Raw genomic sequence first — 17,616 nt, 5'->3', positions numbered from 1 at the left:
TAAAGGGAATGTGAGATGACGCCTGATTGGTTTATTTCACGTTACGCCTAAACGACACCTAGCTACTTCAGACCAACCCATTTAGATTTCGCGCCGGAAGAGTCATTTATCCCGCCGGTATCATAGCAACAGCGCCCGAGATCCGCCCACTTTTCGGAGTTTCTCAGAGAGACTCTGAAGGAGGAAACATGATCTGAGTGGAGCTTGTTGTGTCTGGAAACCAAGATTTTATTGGGAAAGTTGCTTTTTAATAGTAAAGTTCCTTACTTTCTTATTACATTACATGACACAAATGTGGGCCATCCTACTTCACCCTGGAGCCTCAGTGAATGGACCCTTTCTTTGGTCTAACAGAAAGTTCTCATCATCCCGAGGGGTGCTGTCTCTTCCTATTGGTGGGCTTTTTCTCCCAAGGCCTGTACTATGAAGCAAGATCAACATGTCCTGGACTTCTTTTAGTAATCCGCTTCACTAACCCTAACAACTGCGGTCCCGGATAACCGATGTCACGAAGGTGGTTATCAACTAGTTCAATCAACCCAGGTTTGTCCAATCTAGAGACGCTGTCAAGATAAAGAGGTGGTGTTTGCACATCATAAACAATGGCAAACATCTACCAGAGCCGCACTTTATATATAAGAAGAGCAAATTATAATTCTACATAAATATGAAGGACACAGACACGGTTTTACAGGCAAAAAATAATACAGTCGGGCGCTTCCTAAAACAGGAAGGAAAGCTGGCAAAAAAAGAATAGCCGACGCTGTAGATGTTTAAATCACAACTCCAATATCACTTCCCATCAATCAGGACCATCTGGCCATAATTACACTTGTGCTTTCCATAAACTGCCATTGCTTTAGCCTATTATTTCAGTTGCAACCCTGGCAGTAGGAAGTGATCGTGAGAGCAAATAAACAATATAAAAACATAATTCAAACCGACAAAGATTGGTGACACACGGCTCAAGAAGCCGATATGTAATTCCCTCCTATTAAAATATATAGGCTATATTTCATAAAAACACCCATGTTAACGGGGTTGTTGGTCTCTAAATGTTTTAACTTTTATGAGCACACCTCTCTCTCTCTCTCTCTCTCTCTCTCCGCACCGAGCTCTTCCTGATCTTCTAAGAACAGCGACGCCGTTATCAATCGAGCATTGATTAGTAGTAGTAGGCGGTGCTTTTAGACGGGTTGATCTCTAATCTCCACCATAACCTGCTCCCGACCAGGGTAGGTGTTCAGCATGAGTTACCACGGCGATTAAACCCGGGAACAAGTGATCCACCGTCGTGATACAGACTACCCTGGGCTGAACCTGAGGTTACCTCGTTAACGCCAAATCTTGTTTCGTAGTACAGGCCTCTGGGGAAGTCCTGAATTTAACAAAGCACTTTTCCTCCTGATGGTGAATGAGTGCCGTGGAGACTTTGACTTATTAAAGTTAAATGAAGGGGACGAATGATTCATATAAAATGTTTTGGGGGTTTACACGTCTGTCTGGCCTCACGTGACATTAAACTTGTAGTAACAGAAAATAGATGCCAAATGCCAAAGAAACAGTTCTTTTACTTGGAATATGTTCTGACAAGGAAATAAATTAATCTGTTACTGAGTGTAGGAGGATTGTCTTAGTGAGTGTCAGGAGTTGACCAGGAGTAGAAGTGCTCGTCTCCACACATAAGACCCTGAGAAACATCCAGAACAAACCAAGACTATACTTTCAGGGATTATTTCTTTAGTTGTTGACTTGAGAAATGTGTTTCTAAAGAGTTTGGTCTTGCTGCCCACAATGAAGAGTTGAGATGTTTCCTTCAGAGCAGGAAACTGGTGGGAAGACTTTGTTTCTTCTCCACTGTTGAAGACTGGTCAGAGTTTCTCATAGAGACTCTGAAGGAGGAAATGTGATCTGAGTAAAGCTTTCTAGTTGCAAGACTTTTTTCTAAATTACAGAATTTTTTGAGCTCTGACTTTGCAATGTCTTTTAAATAACGAAAAATTAATTGTGCAGGAAGCTGTCAATCACAATGAAATACTTCTTAACATCTGGTTACCAGCAGGAACGTTTCCTGGTATTTCTGTATTATTTCATGTGTTGATGTGGTAACTGTTCCAGTTGTTGTTGGTGCTGATGAAAGTTTGAGCCTGACTGTTACAGTACAGTTCTGTTTGCTAATAACATCTCTAGTGTTCACATTTCTCAGAGCATTGAGGCTTGAGACCACAACCTGATCTTGCATTGCCGGACCTTTCTCCACGGCGCTGTGGAGTAAGGCCTGCCTACACCACAGATGGATTCTGTGATAGGAGAAAAAAAAACGCTCAAGGTTGTTTGCATTTCTTTAAACCAATCACAATCGTCTTGGGTGGCGCTAAACTCAGAAAACGTCACATACAATGTTAAAGGTGCCCCGCCACACGTATTATTACTTTGTGGTGATGTCTGAAGTTCTAGCATGGACTCTGTAACATTTTTTGTGGAAAAAATTCCTTGGTTACCTTGTTTCAAGCCAATGTAGCGTGCTATAAAAAGCCGGCAGGGAGACTCAACTCAATTTCTGCCGTGCAGTTCTCATTAATATTCAACAAGCTAAGCTGTTTGAATCTGATTGGTTAACAGCTAGCCAATGAGAGCCTGGCTATCAGCATCCTTTAACCAGCCCAACTGGGCAAGCTCATGAATAGTAATGAGCTCAGGCAACATGATGTCAGACTGACCAGCTTTTGTAATTGGTCTGATTTCTCTGCTTATTTCTTTCCAGTGGCTAGAGCTGACAGAGGAGGTAGCAGTTCATTTTCACATTCACTACATAACACAAACACATATGGACCTAACATATTTCAAAAAATGGTTTTGTATGGCAGGGCACCTTTAAAGGAAGTTAACTGTTCACACATTACAGTAATGTGAGCTATTTAAATTAGCTGGATACATGTAATTTGTTCTCAACAGTGTATCGCCATGTGGACTGTGTCTACAGCAATCCGACCAATCAGTCCCAAAACGTCCCAGTTAGAGAGTACATGCGGTAAACATATTCTTTGTAAATCTTTACAATCATACCCCGAAAGAACCATGAAATTAACACCCGCCCACCCGCCAAATTGGGGTGAATTTTGCAATTGGCGGGTAACGCTGTCAATCTACCTGCCACTTTGGCGGGTAGGCAATGAGAATTGAGTGATTCAGATGCGTAACTATGGTTTAGCAGGGTACGCGGTTGCTTACGGGCCTGGTCCAATCAGGGGCCCACATCACTAGAAGACATTGATTGACAGCCGGGGCTCCCTATCGTGCAGCCACTGACCAAGCGGGAGGGAGAACGGGTCAAATTAATTTCCTTGTTTATGTTATGAAGACGAGACGTGTGTGACTCGAACATCTCACATTTACCAACAAAACGTACAGTGTGTCTTAAATCCACCAGCAGTTTTCATATTATACCAACATCATCATCCTGAGCCTTTTTGGTAAGGTTCCTAGCCCAGAGTAATTAATTAATAGTACTAATTATTATTCTTCCCAAAACAAGTTTCCTTTTTAATTTATTTTTTTATTTTTAAGAACTATACAAAAAAAGTTGCAACTTTTTTGCAACAACTCATGTGTTATGGTTCACATTCACCAGTGTTTTTGTTGTTGTGGTACGCGTAGGCTACTCCTGATTTTGTCAGTCCTCTCATCTCTTATATGCAGTGGCATAACGAGCCAACACCGGACCCCTATGCAGTATTATCAAGGCGGGACCCCCTACTACAGCACGTGATGATGGCACAATGTCCATTAGAAGGCTACCATGAATAGGACAGGACAGGATCCTAGAGACACAGCAAGTCCTGTTTTTCACCCTTTATGAGGCAAAAAAAAAAAAACTGGCTGGTAAAAAATCCACCTGCCTGGTGGTCAAAAAAGTTAACTTCATGCCCTGGAAACAAGCATGTCTTTCTGCGTCTTTGTCTGCAGTAGTGTTCTCTGTTCTCGGCTGCCGGCTGGTGCTATCTGCGGCGCAGGTTTTGGCTTTTCAAAATAAAAGCTTGCGTCTGGTCAGCTATGTTCTAGTACGGTGTTTTGGATGTTTTTGAACGAAACAGTACAGCAATCGTGCTAATGAATACAATCATTTTTTCAGCAGACAACAGTTACACCACTAGTAAAGCAGTTTTGTGTTTATATGTGCAAGTGGAAGTTATTCAGTTTGGGAAATCCCACAGTCTCTAAGCTACAGGTCTGACTGACTAAATAGGGAGGGACCCATCTGCTAGCGATAGGGGCCGAGACTGAGAGAGCTACATGGAGCTACATGGATAAATATGCACCAAACGAGGCACTTTGAAATTTTGCTCTTCTCATGAATACAAAAGTTGGGAGACCCTCTCCTGTAGACCAAATAAAAATTGAATGACCCTCCCATCAGCAAAGAATAAAAACACATGACCCTCCCATATTTTTCTCCGGTGGTCCATTCCATAAATACCGAAAGATCCCTAAATGAATATGTCACTGAGAGTAGGAGTGTCTTAGTGAGTGTCAGGAGTTGACCAGGAGTAGAAGTGCTCGTCTCCACACATAAGGCCCTGAGAAACATCCAGAACAAACCAAGACTATACTTTCAGGGATCATTTCTTTAGTTGTTGACCTGAGAAATGTGTTTCTAAGGAGTTTGGTCTTACTGCCCACGATGAAGAGTTGAGAAGGTTCCTTCAGAGCAGGAGACTGGTGGGAAGACTTGGTGTTTTCTCCACTTTTGAAGACTGTTGAGAAAACATGATCTGAGTGGAGCCTGTTGTGTCTAAAACCAAAATTTAAGCAGTAAAGTTGTTTTCCAAATAGGATAGTTTCTTACTTTCTTTTTTTGCAGTTTGGTTGACTCCGGCTCAGCTGATGTTTTCAGAGCAATTGTCTGTGTTAATACTGTACAGTATTCTATGTGAAGTTTCTAATTTATTGGGGTTAAAGTTTCAGCATTGAGGCCGGGTCCTTTTCCGTCCATCAGACCAAGAACATGACATTTCCTTTGTGTAGTGTAGGGAAACCTTGAAGGTGTTGTATCTGTCTGTATTTAGACTGGAGCTTCCTCGTGACAGCAGGGGTTTAATGGGAAAACTGAAGGCAGCCAAATGGTCTCTGCTCTGTCTTTTGGTTAATTTGTAAGTAAACGTACTTTCCGCTTCATTTCGTTTGCCATTTCCCTTCTTATTTTATCACCACTTTGAAGCGGTCCAGTTGTTCAGTTATGACAGAAGACAAACAACTTGTCTCCTTTAAGGTGGTTTATTAATGCTGGAACAATAATATAACTTGTATACAAGGAGTAAAGCAAAAGGATTACATGACATAAATGTGGGCCATCCTACTTCACCCTAGAGCTCCGTAGAATAGCTCTTTGGTTTAACAGAAAGTTCTCATCCCCCTCAGGGGTGTTGCCTCTTCCTATTGGTGGGCTTTTACTCCTGGTGAAGTCCTGAATTTAACAAAGACACTTTTCCTCCTGATGGTGAATGAGTGCCGTGGAGACTTTGACTTATTAAAGTTAAATGAAGGGGACAAATGATTCATATAAAATGTTTTGGGGGTTTAAACGTCTGTCTGGCCTCACGTGACATAAAACCTGTAGTAACAGAAAATAGATGCCAAATGCCAAAGAAACAGTTCTTTTACTTGGAATATGTTCTGACAAGGAAATAAATGAATCTGTTACTGAGAGTAGGAGGAGTGTCTTAGTGAGTGTCAGGAGTTGACCAGGAGTAGAAGTGCTCGTCTCCACACATAAGACCCTGAGAAACATCCAGAACAAACCAAGACTATACTTTCAGGGATCATTTCTTTAGTTGTTGACTTGCGAAATGTGTTTCTAAAGAGTTTGGTCTCACTGCCCACGATGAAGAGTTGAGATGTTTCCTTCAGAGCAGGAAACTGGTGGGAAGACTTTGGTTGTTCTCCACTGTTGAAGACTGTTCAGAGTTTCTCAGAGACCTTTTGAAGGAGGAAACATAATCTGAGTGGAGCTTGTTGTATAGCTGTAAAACTAACATTTCAATTGTGTAAGTCTCAAGCTACAGTTTTCTAGCAAAATAAATTTTAAATCTACATGCTCTACAATTCCAAGTTTTTTCAAATTGTTACAGTATGATGCATTCTAAATACGGAGTTAGAAGAATAGCATCCACAACTGAACCACAGTTTAAGAAGAAGTTGTTAATTAGAAGAAAAATTCAATTTATTGACGTTCATTTAGAAAGTGATGGTGGCTTCCAGGCTTGTGTTTTGATTTGAAATGTTTCTCACTTTGATTCTCTTTTCACAGAAGAGCAACAAGTAGATTGTATTTAGGTTGTTAGGCTACGTTCACACCGCAAGTCTTAATGCTTAGTTTGGATTTTTTGCTCAGATCAGATTTTTTTTGATTGGCTGTTGAAGTTACTTTTTTAAAATGTGGCTTATATCAGATACCAGTGTGAACTGTTTGCGGTTTTGAACTGACCCGTGTGTGCAGAAGACCAATAACAATGACATCAGACGCAGCACGGTGTTGAACTAAAGTTAGGGAGATGGTGCATGGGGCTTTGAAGAAGCCAGTCTTTTGACCTTAGGTGCATCTCACTTCTCTCTTTCGATAGCTCCTGCTCCTCTGTGGAACCGGAAGATGTTCTGGCCCTCCTTCATGAAGGCCGTCTCAAAGCCCTTATTTCTACCCCGAGGAGCTAGGATGCACCAGAGCAGCCTTCCTGAAAGCAATATTTTGTTTTCCCCACTATGGCCACGCCAAGACCCGCCCTTCAATAACTACTATTGGATAGGCGTCCATGCTTACGCAAGGTAACGTAACCTGATTTGTTCAGGTCCTATCCCCTGACCAATCGGCTATCCTAACCTTAACCACTCGAGGTTAAATTCCTAACCCCAACCGATGACCACGCCAATGGGTCTTGGCGTGACCATAGTGGGATTCGTAATTTTGCTTTCTGGAAGCCATGCAGCTGAACGATGCCAACTCTGGTCATACAGCTGACACTTCACGAGGACGCTTCAGAGGAAAGGAGGTCTTATCTTTCTAAAAGTCTTTTCTACTTCTCCACTGTTGGAAGATGTGGTCCAAGTGGACTGTGTGTATTGTTTAAAGAACAAGACTTTAAACTAAGGTCCTCACATTATGGTTGATTAACTGATATCTGCCCTTGGTCCAGTTGGTCAGTTAGGACAGAAGACAAACAACTTCTCTCCTTTAAGGTGGTTTATTAATCCTGGAATAATAATAGAACTTGTATACAAAGAATAAAGCAAAAGGATAACATGACATAAATGTAGGCCATCCTACTTCACCCTGGAGCTCAGTAGAATGGACCCTTTCTTTGGTTTAACAGAAAGTTCTCATCCCCCGCAGGGGTGTTGTCTCTTCCTATTGGTGGGCTTTTACTTCCAAGGCCTGTACTACCAATCCAGATCAACATGTCCCGGACTTCTTTCAGTTACCTGTCTTCACCTAACCTAACAACCACGGTCCCGCATAAGCTGTGTCACGACGCTGGTTATCAACTAGTTCAATCAACCCAGGGTTTCCCAATCCAGCGATACGAGCGTTCACATAAAAGAGGTGGTGTTTGCACATCATAACCAATGGCAAACATCTACCAGAGTCTCATATTTTATATAAGAAGAGCAAACTATAATTCTACATAAATATGAAGAACACAGACACGGTTTTACAGGCAAAACGCAATACAGTCGCTGCTTCCTAAAACAGGAAGGAGAGCTGGCAAAGAAAGCCGACGCTGTAAATGCGTAAATCACAACTCTCATAAATATCACTTCCCCATCAGTCAGGCACAAGATCTGGCCATAATTACACTTGTGCTTTCCATAAACTGCCGTTGCTTTAGCCTATTATTTCAGTTGCAACCCTGGCAGTGGTAAGCGATCGTCAGAGAAAATAAACAATATAAAAACATAATTCAAACCGATGTGCGCATTGGCAACACACGGCTCAACAAGCCGACAAACGTAATTCCCTGCGCTGAACATCTATATCTTTCATAAAGATACCCATCAGGGAATGTAAACGGGGTTGTCGGTCTCTAAATGTTTTAACTTTTATGAGCCCACCTCTCTCTCTCCGCGCACCGAGCTACGCCTGATCTTCTAAGTATTGATTGGTCAGCAGGCGATGCTTTTACACCGGTTGATCTCTAATCTCCAACATAACCTGCTCCCGACCAGGGTAGGTGTTCAGCATGAGTTACCACGGCGATTGAATCCGGTAACAAGTGATCCACTGTCGTGATACAGAAAACTCTGGGCTGAACCTGACATTAAACCTGTAGTAACAGAAAATAGATGCCAAATGCCAAAGAAAAAGCTCTTTTACTTGGAATATGTTCTGACAAGGAAATAAATGAATCTGTTACTGAGAGTAGTAGGAGTGTCTTAGTGAGTGTCAGGAGTTGACCAGGAGTAGAAGTGCTCGTCTCCACACATAAGACCCTGAGAAACATTCAGAACAAACCAAGACTATACTTTCAGGGATCATTTCTTTAGTTGTGGACTTGAGAAATGTCTTTCTAAAGAGTTTGGTCTCGCTGCCCACAATGAAGAGTTGAGATGTTTCTTTCAGAGCAGGAAAGTGGTGGGAAGACTTTGTTTTTTCTCCACTGTTGAAGACTGTTCAAAGTTTCTCAGAGAGACTCTGAAGGAGGATACATGATCTGAGTGGAGCTTGCTGTGTAGCTGTAAAAACTAATTTTGAACTAATGTAGTTGTTGAACTTTAGTTTTCTACCAACACAAGTTGTAAATGTGCTTAATAAGTTGCTTAATAAAACAGGCTTTCCTCACAAACAAAGATACATGTGTCATTAGTATGAGGAAAAAAATTTGATTTTAACTGTTTTGGGCTCGAGTCGGGTTCAGACATAAATATCTTAATGTTGGGCTCGGGCTGGGTTTGGTTACTGCTCTTTTAGGTGCCGGCCAAACTCGGACAGAAAAATGCGGCCTGATCCGCCCTCCAAGACTGTATGGCTGCAGCCTGGAGCATCCCATGTCATGCCATCCCGCCTGGTGCCGACCCCGAGCTTCTACTTTTCAAAATAAAAGCTTGCTTCTGGAATGACATACTTTAAAATACTTTACTATTTTAATACTTTATTTTTTTTAAAGACACTGATGTGTACCTTAAGGAAAATCACATGGTTGCAATCAAATGGTTGCAGAGTCTGCAACCATAAATTGCTCTATAATGTGGTGTCGTATGTAGCGATGGTGTAATGCTACGTGGAGAGGAATCCGCCGACACTGTTTCTTGATTATAAAGGTTTATTCACATCCAAGAAATCAGCATCATGTACAAGCCCTGCAGAGCTCGGAGAGGACCTGTTTTCCCAATTCTCTGATGGTCACTCTGGCTTTCTTTGTTCGAACAAGGTATATATTCTATAACATATGTAACATAGATGGGGAGGAACAATACTTTGACCAATGGCTACAAGCCAACTGGCCTTGTCTCGAGGCCCCACTGATAAGCATGACAGATGTTTTCCAGAGAGGTGTCTTCTGAAAGTAGGCTAAAGTTCATCACTTCTAGCTACATATAGATAGTTCAGATATGGCCTAAATACAAGTTATAGAATGATCAGAATAAAGTAGGATGTTAATATACCTCAGTAACGTTAGCTAATTTGCTAACAAACCAACGCTGATGCAGGTTTCATCAAATGTACGTTAACATCAGGGACACAACAATAACATCCAGAAATCAGCAAACTATATGTATGGCTAAAATTGTTACTTTAACAGTTTAAAAATGTCTCAATTGATTGCAACAAACGTGGTCACGAACTTACGCCATATGGCGTCGATTTCGGTGGGGACGGTGGGGACGGTGGTTACGCGTACCTATACCAGATTTCGTCATGAGTCATTTTGTACCCACCACTTTTTTGAAAATCTTTAGCTCAATTTAGTTTAAAAAAAAAAAAAGAGTCCATAACACATATAATTCTTGAGCAAAAGATGCCAAGAAATTCACAACAATCTCTATCGCCACAGGGCAGGCACAGACACAGCCGCTCTGCTGCTGAGCAACACTGCCTGTCGGGACATTCTGCTTAACGTGAAAAAGCTTAATGTGGTTTAATGTACCTCAACAACGATCAATGATCACCAAATTTCTCATGGCCATATCTTATACTGAACACTTAAGCCTGTCAAAAGAACTAAACCGAAATATATGGCATATAATATGGCGAGGAAAAAGCTTGTAGCCTACCCAAAATGATCAATGATTACCAAATTTCTCTGTCATATTGCTCCTCATAACCACTGATGCCCTGCTGAAAATGTGAAGCAGAAACGCGTCAGATGTCAGATAACGTCCATAATAATTGGGCTTTGGGTTTGATTTTTTTGACAGTTTTCAGTGGTTATGAGAAGCAATATAAAAGAGAAATTTGGTAATCATTGATCATTGTTTACATACATTAAACCACATTTTTATTCATTAGTTAGCTACAGGACAGCATCTTTCAAACATGACCTGCGCGAAAGAGAAACAAATAAATAATGCGTCATTGTACCCAGCACTTCTGGAAATGTACTTCCAAATCTGCGTCTCTGTCCCCAGCACATTTCAAACCAAACTGACGCCCATGAACTTACCCGTATCTCCAGCTGGAAAATAATTCGATTTCATATTTTTGACCCTCTGAACTTACCGTTGGACGTGCCTCGGCATGAGACGGGACGGCTTGACATGAGACGCTCCAGGATGCAGCCATACCCGCCTCCCGCACTCTAATCACAAACGGGTTATGAGATGCAGCCATAGGGTCCTATCTTGCACTCAGCGCAATTGCCTCTGTACACCGATGCATGTTTCATTCCTATTTCGCACCCAACCTACAGCGGACTTTTCCCTCCACAGACGCACGTTGATGAATTAGGGAATGTATTTGCGCTCCCGGGGGCGGTACAGCGAAAAGAAGAGGCGTGTTCAGGCGCAAACATTCCCTGGTGCTATTTTGCAGTTTCAGTGATGATGGAGACACCTGGAGAGGCGTGATTGGAAGGAACGGCCTCCCTGATCTAAAGCAGAGTGGTTGTTTGTTGTTGGATTTCTGTGCTAGTCATGGATTGTCTATAACGAACACCATGTTCGAACATAGGGATGCTCATAAGTGTACCTGGTACCAGAGCACCCTAGGCCAAAAGGTCAATGATCGATTTTATAATCGTTTCATCTGATCTGAGGACGTATGTTTTGGACACTCGGGTGAAGAGAGGGGCAGAGCTGTCAACCGATCACCATCTGGTGGTGAGTTGGGTCAGGGGGTGGGGGAAGACTCTGGACAGACCTGGTAAGCCCAAACGTGTAGTGCGGGTAAATTGGGAACGTCTGGAGGAGGCCCCTGTCCGACAGATTTTCAACTCACACCTCCGGGCGGAGCTTTTTCGTGCATCCCTGTGGAGGCTGGGGGCATTGAACCCGAGTGGACAATGTTCAAAGTTTCCATTGCTGAAGCTGCGGCGAGGAGCTGTGGTCTTAGGGTCTTAGGTGCCTCAAGGGGCGGTAACCCACGAACACCATGGTGGACACCGGTGGTCAGGGAAGCCGTCCGACTGAAGAAGGAGTCTTTCCGGGATATGTTATCCCAGAGGACTCCGGAGTCAGTAGCAGCGTACCGAAGGGCACGAAGGGCTGCAGCCTCTGCCGTGAAAGAGGCAAAGCAGCGGTTGTGGGAGAAGTTTGGAGAAGACATGGAGAAGGACTTTTGGTCGGCACCAAAGTGCTTCTGGAAAACTGTTCGCCACCTCAGGAGGGGGAAGCGGGGAACCATCCAAGCTGTGTACAGTAAGGATGGGACACTGTTGACCTCAACTGAGGAGGTAATAGGGCGGTGGAAGGAGCACTTTGAGGAACTCCTGAATCCGACTAATACGCCCTCTATGTTAGAGGCAGAGCTGGAGGATAACGGGGGATTGTCGTTGATTTCCCAGGCGGAAGTCACTGATGTAGTCAAACAACTCCACAGTGGCAAAGCCCCGGGGATTGATGAGATCCGTCCAGAAATGCTCAAGGCTCTGGATGTGGAGGGGCTGTCCTGGTTGACACGACTCTTCAACATTGCGTGGAAGTCTGGAACAGTGCCAAAGGAGTGGCAGACTGGGGTGGTGGTTCCCCTTTTTAAAAAGGGGGACCAGAGGGGTGTGCCAATTACAGGGTATCACACTTCTCAGCCTCCCTGGTAAAGTCTACTCCAAGGTGCTGGAAAGGAGGGTTCGGCCGATAGTCGAACCTCGGGTTGAGGAGGAACAATGCGGATTCCGTCCTGGTCGTGGAACAACGGACCACCTCTTCACTCTCGCAAGGATCCTGGAGGGAGCCTGGGAGTATGCCCAACCGGTCTACATGTGTTTTGTAGATTTGGAGAAGGCGTATGACCGGGTCCCCCGGGAGATACTGTGGGAGGTGCTGCGGGAGTATGGGGTGAGGGGGTCTCTACTCAGGGCCATCCAATCTCTGTACGACCAAAGTGAGAGCTGTGTCCGGGTTCTCGGCAGTAAGTCGGACTCGTTTCAGGTGAGGGTTGGCCTCCGCCAGGGCTGGCGCTTTGTCACCAATCCTGTTTGTAATATTTATGGACAGGATATCGAGGCGTAGTCGGGGTGGGGAGGGGTTGCAGTTCGGTGGGCTGGGGATCTCATCGCTGCTCTTTGCAGATGATGTGGTCCTGATGGCATCATCGGCCTGTGACCTTCAGCACTCACTGGATCGGTTCGCAGCCGAGTGTGAAGCGGTTGGGACGAGGATCAGCACCTCTAAATCGGAGGCCATGGTTCTCAGCAGGAAACCGATGGAATGCCTTCTCCAGGTAGGGAATGAGTCCTTACCCCAAGTGAAGGAGTTCAAGTACCTTGGGATTTTGTTCGCGAGTGAGGGGACAATGGAGCGGGAGATTGGTCGGAGGAGAATCGCAGCGGGTGCGGTATTACATTCAATCTATCGCACCGTTAGACGAAAAGAGAGCTGAGCCAGAAGGCAAAGCTCTTGATCTACTGGTCAGTTTTCATTCCTACCCTCACCTATGGTCATGAAGGCTGGGTCATGACCGAAAGAACGAGATCCAAGGTACAAGCGGCCAAAATGGGTTTCCTCAGGAGGGTGGCTGGCGTCTCCCTTAGACATAGGGTGAGAAGCTCAGTCATCCGTGAGGAGCTCGGAGTAGAGCCGCTGCTCCTTCGCGTCGAAAGGAGCCAGTTGAGGTGGTTCGGGCATCTGGTAAGGATGCCCCCTGGGCGCCTCCCTAGGGAGGTGTTCCAGGCACGTCCAGCTGGGAGGAGGCCTCGGGGAAGACCCAGGACTAGGTGGAGGGATTATATCTCCAACCTGGCCTGGGAACGCCTCGGGATCCCCCAGTCGGAGCTGGTTAATGTTGCTCGGGAAAGGGAAGTTTGGGGTCCCCTGCTGGAGCTGCTCCCCCCGCGACCCGACACCGGATAAGCGGACGAAGATGGATGGATGGATGGAGAAAACAATTCCGCCACAGACCAGGAAAAACCTGGTCTAAAGTCAGTGGCGCATTATTCAGATGCTATTTTAGGGGCGCATGCTTGGCTACTTCAGACCAACCCATTTCAGATTTGCGTCGGAAGAGTCATTCATCCCGCCATTATCATAGCAACAGTGCCCGAGATCGGCCCACAAAGCTACTTGCGTTTCACGTTTGATACTTGCGTTTCAGATTGTTAAAATAGTGCTCGTAGTGTTAATGCTGCTGTCAGCCTGTCTGTCTCTGATGACGCTGTGAGTGTAGGAGGAGTGTCTTAGTGAGTGTCAGGAGTTGACCAGGAGTAGAAGTGCTCGTCTCCACACATAAGACCCTGAGAAACATCCAGAACAAACCAAGACTATACTTTCAGGGATCATTTCTTTAGTTGTGGACTTGAGAAATGTGTTTCTAAAGAGTTTGGTCTCGCTGCCCACGATGAAGAGTTGAGATGTTTCCTTCAGAGCAGGAAACTGGTGGGAAGATTTTGTTTCTTCTCCACTGTTGAAGACTGTTCAGAGTTTCTCAGAGAGACTGTGAAGGAGGAAACATGATCTGAGTGTGGCTTGTTGTGAAATCTATTTGAACCCAGGTATCTTGAACTGTCGTTTTCTAGCAAAACAAATTTGAAATTTGCATGCTCTAAAATTCTATGTTTCTTCAAATTTTTGGTTTTAAATGTTTCTCACTTTGGTTCTCTTTTCACACAAGAACAACAAGTAGATTGTGTTTAGGTTCTTAGGCTACATTCACACCGCAAGTCTTAATGCTTAGTTTGGATTTTTTGCTCAGATCTGATTTTTTTTTTGTTTGGCTGTTGACGTTACCTTTTTAAAATGTGGCCGATATCAGATTCCAGTGTGAACTGTTTGCGGTTTCGAACTGACCTGTGTGTGCAAAAGACCAATAACAATCATTCAGCACGCTGTTGCACTAAAGCCATAATGTAGCACGCACAACGCGCATACACTTTGCTTCTCTCATCTACACGGACGCAGCAGTTCCCATTTAGGAGATGCGCCCGAGATGCCGCAGCAACATCGCCACCCGGTCAAGACGCATTTATTACTTTGCCGCATCCCGAACAGCTCCTGCTGGCGTGCGCCAGGTAAATCCGCCGTTATAATAGCAATCCGCCATGGAACAAGAGCGCCTGCTCTTAAAGGGAATGTGAGATGACGCTCTGATTGGTTTATTTCACGTTACGCCCAAACGACACCTAGCTACTTCAGACCAACCCATTTTAGATTTGCGTCGGAAGATTCATTTATCCCGCCGGTATCATAGCAACAGCGCCCGAGATCCGCCCACTTTTTGGAGTTTCTCAGAGAGACTCTGAAGGAGGAAACATGATCTGAGTGGAGCTTGTTGTGTCTGAAACCAAGATTTTATTGGGAAAGTTGCTTTCGTAATAGTAAAGTTCCTCAGCTGATGATTTCTGAGCAAATGTCAGAATTGTCTCAGTGTTAATACTGTACAGTATTCCATGTGAACTTTCTAGTTTATTGGGCTTAAAGTTTTAGTATTGAGGCCGGGTCCTTTTCCATTTCCCCTCATATTTTATCACCACTTTGAAGCGGTCCAGTTGGTCAGTTAGGACAGAAGACAAACAACTTCTCTCCTTTAAGGTGGTTTATTAATGCTGGAATAATAATAGAACTTGTATACAAGGAATAAAGCAAAAGGATTACATGACACAAATGTGGGCCATCCTACTTCACCCTGGAGCTCAGTAGAATGGACCTTTCTTTGGTCTAACAGAAAGTTCTCATCCCCATGAGGGGTGCTGTCTCTTCCTATTGGTGGCTTTTTTCTCCCAAGGCCTGTACTATGAAGCAAGATCAACGTGTCCTGGACTTCTTTTTAGTAATCCGGCTTCACTAACCCTAACAGCTGCGGTCCCGGATAACCGATGTCACGAAGGTGGTTATCAACTAGTTCAATCAACCCAGGTTTGTCCAATCTAGAGACGCGCGCGTTCACATAAAAGAGGTGGTGTTTGCACATCATAAACAATGGCAAACATCTACCAGAGCCGCACGTTATATATATGAAGAGGAAATTATAATTCTACATAAATATGAAGGACACAGACACGGTTTTACAGGCAAAACGCAATACAGTCGCCGCTTCCTAAAACAGGAAGGAAAGCTGGCAAAAAAGAGAATAGCCGACGCTGTAGATGTTTAAATCACAACTCCAATATCACTTCCCCATCAATCAGGACCATCTGGCCATAATTACACTTGTGCTTTCCATAAACTGCCATTGCTTTAGCCTATTATTTCAGTTGCAACCCTGGCAGTAGGAAGTGATCGTGAGAGCAAATAAACAATATAAAAACATAATTCAAACCGACAAAGCATTGGTGACATACGGCTCAAGAAGCCGATATGTAATTCCCTCCTATTAAAATATATAGGCTATATTTCATAAAAACACCCATGTTAACGGGGTTGTTGGTCTCTAAATGTTTTAACTTTTATGAGCGCACCTCTCTCTCTCTCTCTCTCTCCGTGCACCGAGCTCTTCCTGATCTTCTAAGAACAGCGACGCCGTTATCAATCGAGCATTGATTAGTAGTAGTAGGCGGCGCTTTTAGACGGGTTGATCTCTAATCTCCACCATAACCTGCTCCCGACCAGGGTAGGTGTTCAGCATGAGTTACCACGGCGATTAAACCCGGTAACAAGTGATCCACCGTCGTGATACAGACTACCCTGGGCTGAACCTGAGGTTACCTCGTTAACGCCAAATCTTGTTTCGTAGTACAGGCCTCTGGGGAAGTCCTGAATTTAACAAAGCACTTTTCCTCCTGATGGTGAATGAGTGCCGTGGAGACTTTGACTTATTAAAGTTAAATGAAGGGGACGAATGATTCATATAAAATGTTTTGGGGGTTTACACGTCTGTCTGGCCTCACGTGACATTAAACTTGTAGTAACAGAAAATAGATGCCAAATGCCAAAGAAACAGTTCTTTTACTTGGAATATGTTCTGACAAGGAAATAAATGAATCTGTTACTGAGTGTAGGAGGATTGTCTTAGTGAGTGTCAGGAGTTGAACAGGAGTAGAAGTGCTCGTCTCCACACATAAGACCCTGAGAAACATCCAGAACAAACCAAGACTATACTTTCAGGGATCATTTCTTTAGTTGTTGACTTGAGAAATGTGTTTCTAAAGAGTTTGGTCTCGCTGCCCACGATGAAGAGTTGAGATGTTTCCTTCAGAGCAGGAAACTGGTGGGAAGACTTTGTTTCTTCTCCACTGTTGAAGACTGGTCAGAGAAACTCTGAAGGAGGAAACATGATCTGAGTGGAGCTTGTTGTTTCTAAAACCAAAATTTAAGTAGTAAAGTTGTTTTCCAAATAGGAAAGTTTCTTACTTTCTTTTTGCAGTTTGGTTGACTCTGGCTTAGCTGATGTTTTCAGAGCAAATGTCAGAATTGTCTGTGTTAATACTGTACAGTATTCTATGTGAAGTTTCTAATTTATTGGGGTTAAAGTTTCAGCATTGAGGCTGGGTCCTTTTCCGTCCATCAGACCAAGAACAAGACATTTCCTTTGTTTAGTGTAGGGAAACCTTGAAGGTGTTGTATCTGCCTGTGTTTAGACTGGAGCTTCCTCGTGACCGCAGGGGTTTAATGGGAAAACTGAAGGCAGCCAAATGGTTTCTGCTCTCTGTTTTTTGGTTAATTTGTAAGTAAAACGTTTTTCCGCTTTATTTTCGTTTGCCATTTCCTTCTTATTTTATCACCACTTTGAAGCGGTCCAGTTGGTCAGTTATGACAGAAGACAAACAACTTCTCTCCTTTAAGGTGGTTTATTAATGCTGGAACAATAATAGAACTTGTATACAAGGAGTAAAGCAAAAGGATTACATGACATAAATGTGGGCCATCCTACTTCACCTTGGAGCTCTGTAGAATGGCTCTTTCTTTGGTTTAACAGAAAGTTCTCATCCCCCTCAGGGGTGTTGCCTCTTCCTATTGGTGGGCTTTTACTCCTGGTGAAGTCCTGAATTTAACAAAGACACTTTTCCTCCTGATGGTGAATGAGTGTCGTGGAGACTTTGA

General features: G+C 43.8%; 1 long non-coding RNA gene, 4 other non-coding genes and 2 pseudogenes across 5 annotated transcripts; all 7 read left to right on the top strand.

Moving 5' to 3' along the window:
• Nucleotides 1-1,362: 1,362 nt before the first annotated feature.
• On the top strand, nucleotides 1,363-14,904 carry LOC114552027 (uncharacterized). Its single transcript, XR_003692086.1, has 3 exons — nucleotides 1,363-1,876; nucleotides 2,881-2,883; nucleotides 14,873-14,904. It is a non-coding gene; the product is annotated as an uncharacterized LOC114552027 (long non-coding RNA).
• Nucleotides 1,714-1,920, top strand: LOC114552038 (small nucleolar RNA U3). Its single transcript, XR_003692091.1, has one exon. It is a non-coding gene; the product is annotated as a small nucleolar RNA U3 (small nucleolar RNA).
• Nucleotides 4,601-4,781, top strand: LOC114552041 (uncharacterized; annotated as a pseudogene).
• LOC114552039 (small nucleolar RNA U3) lies at nucleotides 5,801-6,007 on the top strand. The gene has a single exon (XR_003692092.1). It is a non-coding gene; the product is annotated as a small nucleolar RNA U3 (small nucleolar RNA).
• Nucleotides 8,505-8,711, top strand: LOC114552034 (small nucleolar RNA U3). Its single transcript, XR_003692089.1, has one exon. It is a non-coding gene; the product is annotated as a small nucleolar RNA U3 (small nucleolar RNA).
• Nucleotides 13,898-14,104, top strand: LOC114552044 (small nucleolar RNA U3). Its single transcript, XR_003692095.1, has one exon. It is a non-coding gene; the product is annotated as a small nucleolar RNA U3 (small nucleolar RNA).
• Nucleotides 14,905-16,664: 1,760 nt separating the features above from the next.
• On the top strand, nucleotides 16,665-16,861 carry LOC114552031 (uncharacterized; annotated as a pseudogene).
• The last annotated feature ends 755 nt before the right edge of the window (nucleotides 16,862-17,616 follow it).

The sequence above is a fragment of the Perca flavescens genome, unplaced genomic scaffold (assembly GCF_004354835.1).
Source record: "Perca flavescens isolate YP-PL-M2 unplaced genomic scaffold, PFLA_1.0 EPR50_1.1_unplaced_scaf_56, whole genome shotgun sequence".
Taxonomy (NCBI): Eukaryota; Metazoa; Chordata; class Actinopteri; order Perciformes; family Percidae; genus Perca; species Perca flavescens.
This window is presented reverse-complemented; position numbering and strand designations above follow the sequence as displayed.